The sequence below is a fragment of the Oncorhynchus gorbuscha genome, linkage group LG15, assembly GCF_021184085.1.
Source record: "Oncorhynchus gorbuscha isolate QuinsamMale2020 ecotype Even-year linkage group LG15, OgorEven_v1.0, whole genome shotgun sequence".
NCBI classification, from domain to species: domain Eukaryota; kingdom Metazoa; phylum Chordata; class Actinopteri; order Salmoniformes; family Salmonidae; genus Oncorhynchus; species Oncorhynchus gorbuscha.
In genome coordinates, this window is record NC_060187.1 from 23110237 (window position 1) to 23128310 (window position 18074).

The 18074-nt window shown below is 41.9% G+C and overlaps 1 protein-coding gene across 1 annotated transcript in view; it reads right to left on the bottom strand.

Annotated features, from left to right (window-relative positions):
• gng12b (guanine nucleotide binding protein (G protein), gamma 12b) overlaps window positions 1–10083 on the bottom strand; it is a 72914-nt gene extending 62831 nt beyond the window's left edge. Inside the window, exon 1 of the mRNA XM_046300461.1 lies at window positions 9764–10083. The gene's annotated coding sequence lies outside the window, so the exon portion shown is untranslated. The remainder of the gene's footprint in view (window positions 1–9763) is intronic.
• Between the last annotated feature and the right edge of the window lie 7991 nt (window positions 10084–18074).

The window sequence follows — 18074 nt, forward strand, 5'->3', positions numbered from 1 at the left end:
ATGCCTAGGGAGGGCTCGGCCGTGAGTGTGTAGGACAACAATGCAATAATGTACAATACAGTAACGTATACACCACATCCTATACATAGATTCATCACTGCACACACACACACACAGAGACACAGAGACACAGAGACAGAGAGAGAGAGAGTGCGCTCAAGTTCTCATTGCCTCACATAAACTATTCTATTCTATTTACTCTGCCTGACACATACACTACTCCAGGATATCCTGTGCAGAACAGTACGTATTCCCATTAGTGTGAACCTTGGCATTATGGAATTGTGAGAGTTCAGAGAGGTTCACATGACTAAATCAATCGTATCAAGGGTTTGGTAACAGTAGCTTCTAAAACAGTAGATTGCAGCTGGATTCTCATGATCATGACACCACTACTACAGTATGCATGGTATGATAACCAGACAACCACTTTAACTTTACATGAGCAACACATGCCTTACTCTTTTAAAAAACAAGACAAAAGTTGTAAATGTAAGCCAATTCTAACAGGAATGACAGCTGTTTCTTGTCATCTTCAAAAAACTGCAAGGAGTCAAAGGTGATTTGGAAGAGGCTTCAGTCAATGCAAGGCTGATGACATTGAAACATCCATCAGCATTCAGGCCAAAGACATGGGTCCCCTCTTCAGTCTGTGCAGAGAGGAGAGGCAGAAAGAGGCCTGGCTAGCCCATCCAGCCTCACACCTGTCTAGTCCTCCATGCAGGAGAAAGAGCTATTGTTGAACACCTGCACTTCTACCCTCTCACTCCTCCACTGCAATTACATGGGAGGGACACTGACACAGTACACACAATGCACGCTCCCATGGGGCTAGGCACCAGGCCAGCTGTACCTGAGTGAGAACATACCTTAAGTGATTTCCTACAGGGTCGAGCCAAGCTGCCACATGTATTCTGCATGAGAGACTGTGGTACTCCACTATCCCAGGGGTTCCCACAATGGATTCTCCTAATCCATCACCATTCAACAGACACTATCATGCAGTGTGCAACCTTCTTACATTCAATATTCGAGGTCTAACGATCAGTGATCAAGATGTTGGCATTTACAGACTTGCCTTGGGTAGCCCCTTTTCCTGCAGTCAAATGATCAAATCACCCTCCAATGACCTCATGGATGGAATGTTATTAAATATTTTTCATAATTTCATAAGTAATAAACTCTTTTTTTTTTTATCCGATGTTTCTATGTCAAACAGTTTTGTTATATTTCAGTCTTCTGTGGTGTATGTAAAGTGTAATATTGGAATGCAAACTCAAAATTAAATACATTTCAACTCTATATCTGACATGGTACAGGTGTCTTCTTTTTCGAAAGCCCATAACCATGTGTGTGAGGTGTATACTTTTGTTTCAAAGTAGATTTGTTTAAGACTACCAAGAAACACTCTGTCTGATCCTGATTTAGCCCACTGCAGTAAAGTTGTTTTTATATGTGAGTGTAGAAATCCAGGTGACTTAGTATTTACCATGATTTTATTCACACTGTTGAGCATTTCAAGATGGTAAAGAGATATAGAAACATACAGAAATTAAGCAAAAGGCTTCAAATGCACTGAAAAATATGCTGTAATGAATGCAATTCTTTGTTTGTCAGGTGTTGCTTGGTGTCCAGTGTGGGGTTATGCACTGGGACCACAACATTGAAGTTCAACTACAGCCCAATACTACCACCATGTGGATAACACGTTGCAACACAGCTATGGTGACAGCCATACAGTAATTCTGTTTTCCACCAGTAGAGGGCAGTGCCACCTCAGAGATGCCTTACAGGCTGACTTCACCGCTCGAGCGTTGCAAAATAAATGTAAAATCTATATTATTAAATTATTGCACCCACAATGTTCGCGCACGCCAACGAACATCTGCCAAGGGCTAAAATAGAAGTCAGTTCTATTTCTGACTCAGATCGCGCTGCAAGCCCTGCCTCTCATCTCCTCATTGGTTTATAGAAGCAGGTACCCACATGCCATCTCCTCATTGGTTATACCCACGTGGCTGACTGAAAGACGAATGAGGTCGGTGGCGGTAATGCACCTAATTTGTGAAAGTTGCCAATTGCAATGTAAAGTCAAGAGAAGAAAAAGCCTAGAAGGAGAGAAGACTAGAAACGATTTGGTTGACCGTTTTATGTGTGGATTAGTTGTCGGAGTAGAGGACCTTGTGCATTTCAGGTCAAATAGCAACTCAGTGTTTATATCCCAGAACAAATTAGCTAGCAACAGCAAGCTAGCTAAATAGGACAAATTAAGTGCAAGTGCAAGTGCAAGCTAGATAGCTAAATTGCTATAAAGGTTTCATGCTTTTCGACCTGTCCCCAAATTAATATATTTGGTTCAGAGTTTGTTTTGATATTTTAACCTGCGTGTCGTGATCGCATTTGGTGTAGTGGGACAAAGGCGCACGATGGTTCCCCTTTTTACTCCTATGGGAACAACTGAAGAAGCCTTTTAGGTTCTGGATATAAGCTTTTCTTCTTAGTGTGGGTGTAGTAAGCCTACAGTGTTTAGGTTCTGGATATAAACTTTTCTTCTTAGTGTGGGTGTAGTAAGCCTACAGTGTTTAGGTTCTGGATATAAACTTTTCTTCTTAGTGTGGGTGTAGTAAGCCTGCAGTGTTTAGGTTCTGGATATAAGCTTTTCTTCTTAGTGTGGGTGTAGTAAGCCTACAGTGTTTAGGTTCTGGATATAAGCTTTTCTTCTTAGTGTGGGTGTAGTAAGCCTGTAGTGTTTAGGTTCTGGATATAAACTTTTCTTCTTAGTGTGGGTGTAGTAAGCCTACAGTGTTTAGGTTCTGGATATAAACTTTTCTTCTTAGTGTGGGTGTAGTAAGCCTGCAGTGTTTAGGTTCTGGATATAAGCTTTTCTTCTTAGTGTGGGTGTAGTAAGCCTGCAGTGTTTAGGTTCTGGATATAAGCTTTTCTTCTTAGTGTGGGTGTAGTAAGCCTGCAGTGTTTAGGTTCTGGATATAAGCTTTTCTTCTTAGTGTGGGTATAGTAAGCCTGCAGTGTTTAGGTTCTGGATATAAGCTTTTCTTCTTAGTGTGGGTGTAGTAAGCCTGCAGTGTTTAGCACTTTGGGTCCATCTGAGCTTAAATGGCTTAAATGTTCAGGACTTAGCCATAAATGGAGCAATTTGTTTCGGGCAAACATCTACGAACATTTTGAGTAAACCGTAACAGACAGAGCAAATGAAGAATTCAGTATCAGGGAGGTTTTTTGTTTAATGGGTCAAAGATAGGTCAGTTAGTTGGAGCGGGCTACAGCACCGGAGCAACAGACATAGCAAAGCAAGTATTCAGTATCAGAGGCATTGTTTTGTTTTATGGGTCACTGGGAAGGAAACACTGGAGAACAAGACAAGAGTAGCCTAGTCCCTACTGGAATGGTTAAGAGAGTTACAGTTACAGTCAGAGGAGACTTTGAGCATGTGCGTGTTTGTGTGTAAAATGCCACCCAGCTACTTCTCTAAAGGGCTGGGGCCATTTGTGTGTTTCTGGATCACTAGGAAGCGGGCAGGAAACTCGTCATGGAGACCAGAGAGAGTGCCACTCCAGATGAAACGTTTAAACAAAATAACAGGTCATAAAGTGTCATGGCTAGCAACGTTCAAATACTACACTATTATTTTACTTCAGTGATTCAAATATGATGATAGGCCCCACTTTTGGTGTCTCTAGAAGGCTTGAAACTAAAATAAACTCTTCATGATAACGACAAAGTTTACATTTTCATTCCTTGTATCAACTTGAAAGGGGGAAAAAGTAATGAATTATAAAGGGAATAATAGGGTGCCATTTGGGATGCAGTCATGGCGTTGTTCTTTCTGAATATTCCAAGAAGGACACATTATCTACCAGTAATTCAAAAATATTTAGGTTCCCATATGGCAATAGAGACAACAGTGGAGGTGTCATAATACCCATAAAACCTAGCCGTCAAGCAGGGATATGGTTCCAATCGTTTTTGCACCATTCATTTTTCCCATAGGGGATTTTAGAAACACTTCAAATAAGGGATGTGTTTTGCATAGGATTACCCTGGCGTGACGTTTTGATAACCGTGCAAATCTCTCTCGGACAAGGTGATTTTTATCAATATATTTCAGCTCTATTTACTCTCAGATTCAAACATGCTAATTAGCATCAAAGTAGACGTCATGGAAGACTACAAATCCCTGCAAGCTCCTGCTCGTCATCTCTAGCTGACACAAGTATTCAATAATGCAGCTGTGCATTTCAGCTGGAATCAAGGCATTAGAATGTACCAGAGGCCACCAAAATAGAGCTTGTTCTGCAAAACAAATATTGTGGGGGGCATGCCCCCCCAGACAGGAACTCCCTGGCTGGCAACTTTTCCTATTTGGCTGGCTACTCCATGTACTTACAAAAAGCACTGCACACAACACACACACACACACACAAACAACACACACTCCTTTGCATCCAGTCAACAGTGTGGCCCTAACACTTGTCTGTTTTAGTTTTGGAGAACTGGGGGGATCAGAGATGAAGTCAGAGATGAAGATGAAGACCAGACGCCCTGATTGGCATTTGTTTGTTTTTAGACACGATTGTGTGTGTTATTCATTCTGTACAGTAATCACAAGTTTAAGAAAGGCTAGTGGGTGTGCCTTTAAAGGGTGAAGCTTTAAAGAGTGAAGCTGTGAACAGAATCATGTACTGTTATTATGATGCAGTATGACCTGCCACTATTGGGTTGAACGGGTTTGGGCATACAGAGCAGCAGGGCTTGGAATTATAATAAATCTCATTCATTAACTCAGACACCACAGAATGGCACTCCAACAACAGCACCAGATTGGCCCCCAACGTCACACTGATGTCGGCTTCCAAAAATAACTTCCTTCCATCACCCCACACCCCACCCCACCCCACACACACAGTCACACACACAGTCACACACATAGTCACACACACAGTCACACACACAGTCACACACACACAGTCACACACACACAGTCACACACATAGTCACACACACAGTCACACACACAGTCACACACACACACAGTCACACACATAATCACACACACACAGTCACACACACAGTCACACACACACAGTCACACACACAGTCACACACACAGTCACACACACAGTCACACACACACAGTCACACACACAGTCACACACACAGTCACACACACACACCACTCCAAGTGGACTAGTCTCTTTAAATATCATTCATTTTCACCTGTGTTCCACTAGAGAGCACAACGCAGGTGTCACGTCTACTCCCGCGCCCAGGCGCTCGACATCGCCGTTCTACTAAACCCCGGTCCTGGCAACCCATCTTTACTCACAACTGAACTGCATTACTCCATGATTACTTAACCTTTATATAGCACTCTTTTATTATCAAACAGTATTGGTGATGTTTTCTTGTCAGACGTTTCTCTTGTTTTGTATCCTTCTATGTTTGTTAATATTAAACTCACTAACTGCACCTGTTCCCTGACTCCCTGCGTCGACGTTACAGTAGGGCTGTAACGGTAATGGAATTTTGGATGATGGTAATTGGTCAGCCAAATAACCGGTGTCTCCGTAATAACCGTTCAAATAGCAAAAACATTATGGCATAATGGGTGGACTGGTGGCCATTGCGAGTGTACCCATAGGAGCGAAGCAGGAAGTAAAACCAGGAAGTGTACCCATCAATATGTGCTGTGATTTGTTGGTTCAACTCAACTGACGTTGCAAAAAATAGACTCCATTGCATGAGTCACATCAGTTAACATCATTTGAATGAACATGCTACATTACGATGGCCAATATTGCATCACAATACCAGGCAGACATTGCGAGTGTACGCATGAGTTTATCAGTCAAATTTCCAGGGTTAGAGTTTCTAAGCCCATTTTCATCCTTTGGTACAACACTTTGCTGGTTCCAGCAAGGGGCAACAAAGTTTCATCACGTTGTTAAGAGTCAATGTTATCGCAGAAACGGACTCAACCGCACTAACACCCGGCTGTCCTGTCTTCAGTCAGTTGTTCGTTCCACACACACACACACACACACACACACACACACACACACACACACACACACACACACACACACACACACACACACACACACACACACACACACACACACACACACACACACACACACACAAATACACACGCGCACACAAATAACACACGACATACAGACACGTGTGCACGTGTCGTGCATGTTGTTCTTGTGTGCGTGTGTGTGTGTGTATCTGTTGGTGTGAATGAATAGGAGACACCCTGCTAACCCAATGATACAGATGAGGAATGGCATGGAGGCTTTTAATTCCATCTACACTGCTCAGTTGTCCAGGCAACGCTACCTATGACGTCATCATTCTGCCCCGTTCCAGATAAAAGAGCTACGCTTTCGGAGCCCCAGGGGGAAAGGTGAAATTGTCCATTTTAACCCTGTTTTGGTTGCTTCCTGGTATGACAAGCTGTTTGTCATTCCTCTGTGATTCAGCAGGTTTAATCACATATTACTGACTGTAACGTCTCATAAATCACTAAACCTTTCCTCAAATTGGATCGACAATACTCCCTAAAACCCATCACCATATTCAGTGGACATTAGTTCAAATAAGCTTTAGAATTGAGTGTTATTGTTATAGTCAGTGTTCAGTATGTCTGGCTGGTTGTTCCATACACTGACCTTTCTAACCACTGTAGGCCCACACAATGGCAGGGCACAGCATAATATCTCATCTGGCTGCTTGAGGAACTCAAAACGCTTTCAGAGACTGAGAGTAAAAACAACACAGCCAAGGGATCAGATGAGTTCACAAACAAATTAATGACACAGTGGGGTCTGACTGGGTTGTTGAGACAACAAAAAGACCACTGAAAACTGGAGGCACTGCTGGGTCTGTCTGCGAATCAAATGCTCAACTGGGGCCACCCATACAGGAATACAGACAAACCTATAGGCTTTCTTCAACCTGCATGCAGATATATACAGTCTTTACAACATAACCCAATTCCAGAGGGCAACGGTGTTTGAAATAACATCATCCCTGTAGACCATGCTTTCTAATACAATGACCTGTGAGGAGTCTGTCTATGATGAGGCTGGTTAAGTAGTAACCACTCAAAAATGTTTCCTTCTAACGTTCTGCATGATCCGCATTTTGGTGTTGAACAGAGTGCTGCCTTCAGTCACAGCATCAGAATAACTTCATCCCTTTGATACACACATATACAGTGTTGTAAAGTACTTCAGCAAAAATACATTAAAGTACTACTTAAGTCGTTTCTGGGCGTATCTGTACTTTATTATTTATATTTTTGACTACTTTTACTTCCCTACATTCCTAAAGAAAACAACGTATGTTTTTCTCCATACATTTTTCCTGACACCCAAAAGTACTCATTACATTTTGAATGCTTTGCAGGAAAATGGTCCAATTCAAGCACGTATCAAGAGAACCCCCCTGGCCATCTCTACTGCCTCTGATCTGGCGGATTCACTAAACATGAAGGCTTCATTTTGTTATTATGTCTGAGTGTTGGAAGGTGCCCCTGGTTATGAGGACATTTTTTAAACAAGAAAATTGTGCCGCCTGGTTTGCTTAATATAAGGAATTTTAAATGATTTATACTTTTACTTTTGATACTTCAGTATATTTTAGTGATTACATATACTTTTGATACTTAAGTATATTTAAAATTATTATTATATTATATTATATTAAAACCAATTACTTTTAGACTTTTACTCAAGTAATATTTTACTGGGTGACTCACTTTTACTTGAGTCATTTTCTATTTAGATATCTTTACTTTTTCTCAAGTATGACAATTGGGTCATTTTTCCACCACTGCACACACACACAAAGTTCATGACTCTGATAGGCTCTAACAGGGGTTGGTTGACAGACAAAACCAAACAAAGGATGTTCCTCCTCATATTAAACCAATAGCTGTGGCTTGCCAGTGTAACTGGCGTTGATGAATAGAAGAGTGGGAGAGGGGCATGGGGCAGAGAATTAAGGAAAAGAACAATCATCCCCTTGTTATCCCTTATGTGTAGTTTAATCTCTGCTAATTTCATGCCATGTTAACTGAATCATCAAACCAGATTAAGGCAGGGGGAACTAGAACCTGTCAGAATTACAGGAACTTCAAACTGATTCAAAAACTGCATCCCAAAAAGATCCCTATTCCCTGTGTAGGCTAGTGCATTAGGGCTCTATTCAATAATACATAATAGGGTGCCATTTGGGACACAAAGTCACAGGTGGTTACTCCACTTTTCGCCTGACCTTTTAATTCACCTTAAATGATCTACAGCAGTGGTTTCTTATATAATTACATTACATTTCTACATTCAAAATGCTTGCATGGCATGAACAGGCTCAGACCATTTGAAGGTGAAATAATATATTAATTTCTGGTTCATGTACTGTAAGTCTAGTGGGCAAAGAACACTGACACACTAATAATGGTGAATCTTCATCAGGCCTTTCAGACAGACATCATTCTGAACCAAGGTTACTGCTTTCAAGTCAACTTTGGCAACAGTTAAAGAAGATGTGTTATTCTTGTTAATTCCATTACAGGTCATCTTATAAAGTCTTGGACGTGACAGTGCAGGTGTCTGAACTGGTCACAGTACCTTACAGGCTCAACCAGACCAGACTGGTAAAACAGCATTCATACACTTAGAAAAAAGGGTTACAAAACAGCTCTTCAGCTGTCCCCATAGGATAACCCTTTTTAGTTACAGGTAGAACCATTTTTTGTTCCACGTAGAACCCTCTATGGAAAGGGTTCTACATGGAACCCAAAAGAGTTCTACCTGGAACCAAAATGGGTTCTTCAAATGGTTCTCTTATGGAGAGAGCCAAATAACCCTTTAAGGTTCTAGATATAGCACCTTTTTTCTAAGAGGTTATGATCACATCCTGAGAAGATGAAGATCTATATTTACCATTTACCAGAGATGGAAAAAATATCTATATTTACCATTTACCAGAGATGAAAAAAATATCTATATTTACCATTTACCAAAGATTTAAAAAAATATCTATATTTACTATTTAGTAGAGATGAAAAAAAAATATCTAGATTTACCATTTAGCAGAGATGGAAAAAAAAATCTTAAAACATTGAACACTGAGCAAGTTCCAGATCTGTCAATGTATCCTTGCACTGTCTCTGCAACTACATACACATCAACAGTCACAAATTCCGACTCATCACATTTAATTCAGAAAAGGCTGATATTAGCAGTGTGTGCTAACCCTCAAGGCACCACACACAAACATACGGTAGAGATTGGCCTACATTGATTTATTATTAAAGAGTATTATTGGTGTTTTATTCAACCCCAGACATGTGTGGGTCTGAGTTCCTCTGTAGAAGACAGCATAAAGGATAACATCAAGTTGTTCTACCGAACAGCAAAAACTCCATTACTATGTAATTACAAAAATATGTATATATTACAAGAACATATACTATGCTGGCGCTGGAGTAAAACAGTGATGCTACACATTTGCTTAATTTGCTTAAACCCACTTGGGATAAGAGACTGACCATATGGCAAGACAACGGCATCACACAGGCAGGAGTGAGATAAAGAGGCAGGTATCCTAATCCTACACATCCATACCAACTATAATCTGTAGAAGTTCAATTACATGTGCTCTTAACGCCTATAGAATTAGAATGATGTATATTCTGTTCTCATTAATCGAACCCCGATAGCTCTGCACTCACCTGCTTTATGGCTGGCCTCTGTTCCAAGCGCAAAATCTTAAGAGTTCTTGGTCTGCACAATTTTCGAAAAATCTGTTTTCATTGCTTCTTGGAGTCGATAAAGTATCTTGAAGTCCGCTGAAATCGAGTCGTCGTGCTTTTCTTGGGTATAAAGTCATTAATATTTTATTTTAATTAACATTAACCTACTGTTATGACCGACTCCGTCGACTTTTAGCCAATCGCGAACCGTTGAGCTGCACGGCTGAGTGACAGACAGAATGGAGGAACGAGCTTTTTTCCCTCTGGTCTGTCTGAATACATGGAATGGTGGAGAAAACTGGTTGGAGGGAGGACTGGAATTGTACAATTTATCTCCACGTCTCCTTCTTTATATACAGTGCGCCCTCTGCCTGTGAGCCTGCCTCCCTGACTGTTTCTCAATCTCATAGCTACTGTATTAGGCCTATCGATGTGAATATTGATGTGTGTATTCGGAAAGTATTCAGTCCCCTTGACTTTTTCCACAATTTGTTATGTTACAGCCAAATTCAAAAACGTATGAAATTGTTTTTTCCCCTCATCAATCTACACACAATATTGCATTATTTTTTGTATTTATTTTTTTATTTATTTTACCTTTATTTAACTAGGCAAGTCAGTTAATAAGAACAAATTATTATTTTCAATGACGGCCTAGGAACAGTGGGTTAACTACCTGTTCAGGGGCAGAACAACAGATTGGTACCTTGTCAGCTCGGGGGTTTGAACTTGAAACCTTCCGGTTACTAGTCCAGCTCTCTAACCACTAGGCTACCCTGCCGGTAGCAATAACACGTTTTTAGAATTGTTTAAAAATATATATATCACATTTACATAAGTATTCAGACCCTTTACTCAGTACTTTGTGGAAGCACGTTTGGCAGTGATTAAAGCCTTGAGTCTTCGTGGGTATGACGCTACAAGCTTGGCACACCTATATTTGGGGAGTTTCTCCCATTCTTCTCTGCAGATCCTCTCAAGCTCTGTCAGGCTATTTTCAGGTCTTTCCAGAGATGTTTGATCGGGTTCATGTCCGGCCTCAGTCTGGGCCACTCAATGATATTCAGAGACTTGTCCTGAAGCCAATCCTGCATTGTCTTGGCTGTGTGCTTGGGGTCCTGAGTGCTCTGGAGCAGGTTTTCATCAAGGATCTCTCTGTACTTTGCTCCATTCATCTTTCCCTCGATCCTGATTAGTCTCCCAGTCTCTGCCGCTGAAAAACATCGCCACAGCATGATGCTGCCACCACCATGCTGCACCGTAGGCATGGTGCCAGGTTTCCTCCAGACATGACGCTTGGCATTCAGGCCAGAGTTCAATCTTGGTTTCATCAGACCAGAGAATCTTGTTTCCCATGGTCTGAGTACTCTTTAAGCGCCTTTTGGCAAACTCCAAGCGGACTGTCATGTGCCTTTTACTGAGGAGTGGCTTCCGTCTGGCCACTCTAACATAAAGGCCTGATTGGTGGAGTGCTGCAGAGATGGTTGTCCTTCTGGAAGGTTCTCCTATCTCCACAGAAGAACTCTCGAGCTCTGTCAGAATGACAATCAGGTTCCATGACCAAGGCTCTTCTCCCCCAATTGCTCAGTTTGGCCGGGTGGCCAGCTCTATGTGTCACGGTCTGACCATCGTTCGTATGTGTTTTCCTTGTTTTAGTGTTGGTCAGGACGTGAGCTGGGTGGGCATTCTGGTTTGTCTATTTCTATGTTTGGCCTGATATGGTTCTCAATCAGAGGCAGGTGTTAGTCATTGTCTCTGATTGGGAACCATATTTAGGTAGCCTGTTTTGTGTTGGGTTTGGTGGCTGATTGTCCTTAGTGTCCTTGTTCCTGTCACTGTGTTAGTTTACACTAGTATAGGCTGTTTCGGTTTTCGTTACGTTTATTGTTTTTGTAGTGTGTAATATAGATTTGTGTTACGTTTGTTGAATAAACATGGATCGCAATCTACACGCTGCATTTTGGTCCGACTCTCCTTCACCACAAGAGAACCGTTACACTATGAAGTCTTTGTTGGTTCCACCAAATCTCGGTGTTTCCGAATTTCTTCCATTTAAGAATGATGGAGGCCATTGTGTTCTTGGAGACCTTCAACGCTACATACGTGTTCTGGTACCCTTCCCCAGATATGTGTCACAACACAATCCTGTTTCAGAGCTCTGTGGACAATTCCTTCAACCTCATGGCTTTGGTTTTGCTCTGACATGCACTGTCAACTGTGGGACCTTATATAGACAGGTGTGTGCCTTTCCAAATCATGTCCAATCAATTTAATTTACCACATGTGGACTCCAATCAAGTTGTAGGGTTAGGGTTAGAGGGTATAGAAACAGGATGCACCTGAGCTCAATTTCGAATCTCATAGCAAAGGGCTGAATACTTGTGAAAATCAGGTATTTCTATTGTTTATACATTTGCAAAAATGTCTATAAACCTGTTTTCACTTCATCATTATGAGGTATTGTGTGTAAATTTACGAGGGAAAAATTAATTTCATACATTTTAGAATAAGACTGTAACCTAACAAAATGTGGAAAAAGTCAAGGGGTCTGAATACTTTCTGAAGGCATTGTAAATTGATACATGTCGAGTATATTGATATGTGTTCATGTGTATTGATGTGTATACAGGGCTCAGCTGTGAAAGATACCTTGAATCCCTGTCAAAATAAAGGTGGAATACATTTTAAGATATGCTATGTTTAAATTAAATGTAGGCCATCTATTAAAATAATGATTAATACAAAGTTTGTTGACACACACATACTTTAACATGGGCATGACAAATAGCCTATAATAAATATACCATGAGGGCCTTCAAAGTTTCGCAGCCGTCTAAAGCACTGCATAGCAGTGCTTCACTACAGACCCGGGTTCGATCCAAGGCTGTGTCACAGCCAGCCGTGACCGCGAGACCCATGAGGCGGCGCACAATTGGCCCAGCGTCGTCCGGGTTAGGGAAGGGTTTGATCGGCCGGAATTTCCTTGTCCCATCGCGCTCTAGCGACTTGTGGCGGGCCTGGCGCCTGCAAGCTGACTTCGGTGTTTCCTCCGACACATTGGTGAGGCTGGCTTACAGGTTAAGCGAGTAGTCCGGCTTGGCAGCGTCGTGTTTCGGAGGACGCATGGCTCTTGACCTTCACTAGACTGTAAACTCTCCTTCCAGACTCATATTAAACATATCCAATCCAAAATCAAATCTAGAATCGGCTTTCTATTTCGCAACAAAGCCTCCTTCACTTCACTAGTACTAGTACTCAGCAAACTGGAGGCAGTTTATCACAGTGCCATCCGTTTTGTTACCAAATCACCTTATACCACCCACCACTGCGACCTGTATGCTCTAGTCGGCTGGCCCTCGCTACTTATTCATCGCCAGACCCACTGGCTCCAGGTCATCTATAAGTCTATGCTAGGTAAAGCTCCGCCTTATCTCAGTTAACTGGTCACGATAACAACACCCACCTGTAGCACACGTTCCAGCAGGTATATCTCACTGATCATCCCTAAAGCCAACACCTAATTTGGCCGCCTTTCCTTCCAGTTCTCTGCTGCCAGTGACTGGAACGAATTGCAAAAATCGCTGAAGTTGGAGACTTTTATTTCCCTCACCAACTTTAAACATCAACTATCTGAGCAGCTAACCGATCGCTGCAGCTGTACATAGTCCATCTGTAAATAGCCCACCCAATCTACCTACCTCATCCCCATACTGTTTTTATTTGATTTACTTTTCTGCTCTTTTGCACACCAGTATTTCTACTTGCACATCATCATCTGCTCATTTATCACTCCAGTGTTAATCTGCTAAATTGTAATTCTTCACTCCTATGGCCTATTTATTGCCTACCTCCTCATGCCTTTTGCACACACTGTATATAGACTTTATTTTTTTCTACTGTGTCATTTACTTGTTTATTGTGTTATTGGCTTGTTTATTGTTTACTTCATGTGTAACTGTGTTGTTGTCTGTGTCACACTGCTTTGCTTTATCTTGGCCAGGTCGCAGTTGCAAATGAGAACTTGTTCTCAACTAGCCTACCTGGTTAAATAAAGGTGACATTTAAAATTTAAAAGCCTGACTGACGATAAAGAAGATGACAGTCACGGCTGCATATGCCAGAGTGACCAACACCAGGAACTTGAACGTGAAGATAATGCCTCAATAACACCAGGACAGACATGTTAGTGTTAAGACCAACTAAAGGGTATGGGGAAGCACTGTCTGTGCCCAATGACAGAAAAGGTCAAAGTTTGCCCTTACCACAGATATTCATTCATCCTCATCGCGGTTATGTTTACGATTGAGAGTAGGGTAAACTGATCCTATACTTGTTAGTGTTGAGACAAACTCAAGGTAATGGAGTGGTACTGTGCCACTTTAAAACAAATTGAATAATTATTGCCTTTGACCCACACTATAGCTTAGTCTTCTGTTTTCTGTCATGGCCAGCAGTTGGCCTATTTTCCCACTGATGTTCTAGAATACCTGCTAAACCATGACACACAGGAAGAGGAAGTACAGGCACAAGGAAATACTAGCCACAATGATGAAGGCCATGTGTTGTTTAGGTTAAGGAGAATACAATGCAGTTTTTTATAATACAAGGATAATGAGGAAAATGCTCCCAACATTATAGTTATAATTATAATGTAATAGTGCTTTTGTATCATAGACATACAGATGCAGTTATTGTCTGAAGAATACTGCTATCTCTGTCCCCAAGTCTAATGACCAGATGTTGTGGAATGCATTCATCCCGTGAACCTTTGAGAGTCAAATACTATCTTTGTCAAAATGAAACAGATCAACTAATGCCAAAATAAAAAACAAATTGATGAATACTACCTCTCACTCCAGTCAAATATAAGGAGGATAGAAAAGCCAAAGACAATTAGCCCAATCTGCTCCCAGTAGGCAGAGGTGATTCCTTGCAGTCTCATCTTGAAGAAGAGTGTACACAGGAGAGTAAAAATATTATCATTTAATCATCTGAAAGAACATGTACTCACCACTTACTGTCTCATACAAAATGCTAACCATTGAGATATATACTGAGTATACCAAACATTAGGAACACCTTCCTAATATTGTGTTGCACCCCCACCCCCTTTTGCCCTCAGAATAGCCTCAATTCATTGGGCCATGGACTCTACCATGGCGTCAAAAGCGTTCCACAGGGATGCTGGCCCATGTTGACTCCAATGCTTCACACAGTTGTATCAAATTGGCCGTTGAGCATGAAAAACTTAGCAGGGTAGCAGTTCTTGACAAAAAACGGTGTTCCTGGCATTTTGTCTTGCCCATTTACCCCCTGAATGGCACGCATACACAATCCATGTCTGAATTGTCTCAAGGCTTAACAATCCTTCTTTAACCTGTCTCCTAAAATGGAATGTCACTTACCTATCTGGTTGATTATTCTGAAGGTAATGTAAACTGTGGAACCGTCAGCAGGAACTGGAACCAGGGGCTCATCTGTTTGTTGGGCAAGGGAACATGGAGAGCAAACACTATGTTGTTGACATCAATAGTCTTCCCCAAAGACTTGTCGAAGTCACAGATCTTGTGATACTGGTGGGGATGGTGGATATCCACACATTTGGTAGCCAGATAGTGGATAGCCATGGTGGGACTGGGAGCTGATAGGGAGGGATATCAAATACATTATTCAAATGTGTTAATATTTATAGATATGTATGTGGGCTTACAGGCTAGCAGCTCATAGGGAACAGGGAACGAGTTTGAATCACCTTACAGGCTGGTTATGCACATGACAAGTTGCAGTTCAATTGAATCAGTGGAAAGTACAGTATTGCAATATTCTTCTGTGTGTGTTAATGAACTGAAAACAGCTAACTAGTAGTAGAGAATGAAGTAAAGAAAGAAACTGTTCGGACACCTCAAGCTGCCTCGTGCGTAAAAGAGGGAAAGATGTGTAAAATGATCCATATCACTGACATAACCTATGGACTTTGAATGTCTAAATACATTTGCTGTAATGTTTATGATCCAAAGAACTGGTAAATATTTCCTATAATCTGAGAGTATGAAGCCTTGTGCACAACCCGATCAAATTTATTGAAAGCAAGTCTGATATCAGTGCACCCGTTCTACACTACATGACCAAAAGTACGTGGAAACCTACTCATCGAACATCCATTTCCAAAATCATGGGCATTAATATGGAGTTGCCCCCCCCCCCCCCCCTGTGCTGCAATAACAGCATCTACTCTTCTGGGAAGACCTATCATTAGATATTGTAACATTGTTGGGGAGACTTGCTTCCATTCAGCCACAAGAGCATAAGTGAGGTCAGGCACTGATGTTGGGCGATTAGGCCTGGGGTTGAGGTCGGGCACTGATGTTGGGCGATTAGGCCTGGGGTTGAGGTCAGGCACTGATGTTGGGCGATTAGGCCTGGGGTTGAGGTCAGGCACTGATGTTGGGCGATTAGGCCTGGCTCGCAGTCGGTGTTCCAATTCATCCCAAAGGTGTTGGATGGGGTTGGAAAGTTGGAAGTACAGAATCATTTCAAATGTAATTGTATGCTGTGGCGTTAAGATTTCCCTTAACTGGAACTAAGGGTCCCAGCCCAAACCAAGTAAAAATAGCCCCAGACCATTATTCCTCCTCTACCCAACTTTACAGTTGACACTACGCATTCGGGCAGATAGCGTTCTCCTGGCATCTGCCAAACCCAGATGCGTCCATCGGACTGCCAGGAGATGAAGTGTGATTCATCACTCCAGAGAACACATTTCCACTGCTCCAGAGTCAATGGCGCCGAGCTTTACACCACTTCAGCCGACGCTTGGCATAGCGTATGGTGATCTTAGACTCTGGGTTCTGACTACTAAACTTGGAATATTGTTCATTATCAGGTATCCTATTGAAATATTGAGTGTTATAGTCTAGGGTCTACATCAGAAGTTAATTGTTATCTGTATCAAATAAAATACAACTTTATTGGTCACATACACATGGTTAGCAGATGTTGTTGCGAGTATAGCGAAATGCTTGTGCTTCTAGTTCTGACAGTGCAGCAAATCTAACATGTAATCTAACAATTCCACAACTACCTAATACACACAAATCTAAGTAAAGGAATGGAATAAGAATATATACATATAAATATATGGATGAGCAATGACAGATCGGAATGGTCAAGATGCAATAGATGGCATAAAATACAGTATATACAAATTAGAGATTTTAGAGATTAGTAATGCAAGATATGTAATTTAATTAGAGATTAGTAATGCAAAATATGTAATTTAATTAGAGATTAGTAATGCAAGATATGTAATTTAATTAGAGATTAGTAATGCAAGATATGTGAACATATTTAAAGTGGCATTATTAAAGTGACTAGTGATCTAGTGATCATTTATTAAAGTGGCCAATGATTTCAAGTCTGTATGTAGGCAGCAACCTCTTTGTGTCAGTGATGGCTGTTTAACAGTCTGATGGCCTTGAGATAAAAGCTGTTTTTCTGTCTCTCGGTTCGAGCTTTGATGCACCTGTACTGACCTCGCCTTCTGGATGGTAGCAGGGTGAACAGGCAGTGGCTCGGGTGGTTGTTGTCGTTGACGATCTTCTTGGCCTTCCTGTGACATCGGGTGCTATAGGTGTCCTGGAGCGCAGGTAGTTTGCCCCCGGTGATGCGTTGTGCAGACCGCACCACCCTCTTGAGAGCCTTTTGCAGTTGAGGGCGGTGCAGTTGCCGTACCAGGTGGTGATTCAGTCCAACAGGATGCTCTCAATTGTGCACCTGTAAAAGTTTCTTCAGCCTCCCGAGGTTGAAGAGGCACTGTTGTGCCTTCTTCACCACACTATCTGTGTGGGTGGACCATTTCAGTTTGTCTGTGATGTGTACGCCGAGGAACTTAAAACTTTCCACATTCTCCACTGCTGTCCTTTCGATGTGGATATGGGGGTGCTCCCTCTGCTGTTTCCTGAAGTCCATGATCATCTCCTTTGTTTTGTTGACGTTGAGTGAGAGGTTGTTTTGCCGACACCACACTCCGAGGGCCCTCACCTCCTCCCTGTAGGCTGCCTCATTGTCATTGGTAATCAAGCCTACTACTGTTGTGTTGTCTGTAAACTTGATGATTGAGTTGGAGATGTGCATGGCCGTGCAGTCATGGGTGAACAGGGAGTACAGGAGCGGGCTGAGCACGCACCCTTGTGGGGCCCCAGTGTTGAGGATCAGCGAAGTGGAGATGTTGTTTACTACCTTCACCACCTGGGGGCGGCCCATCAGGAAGTCCAGGACCCAATTGCACAGG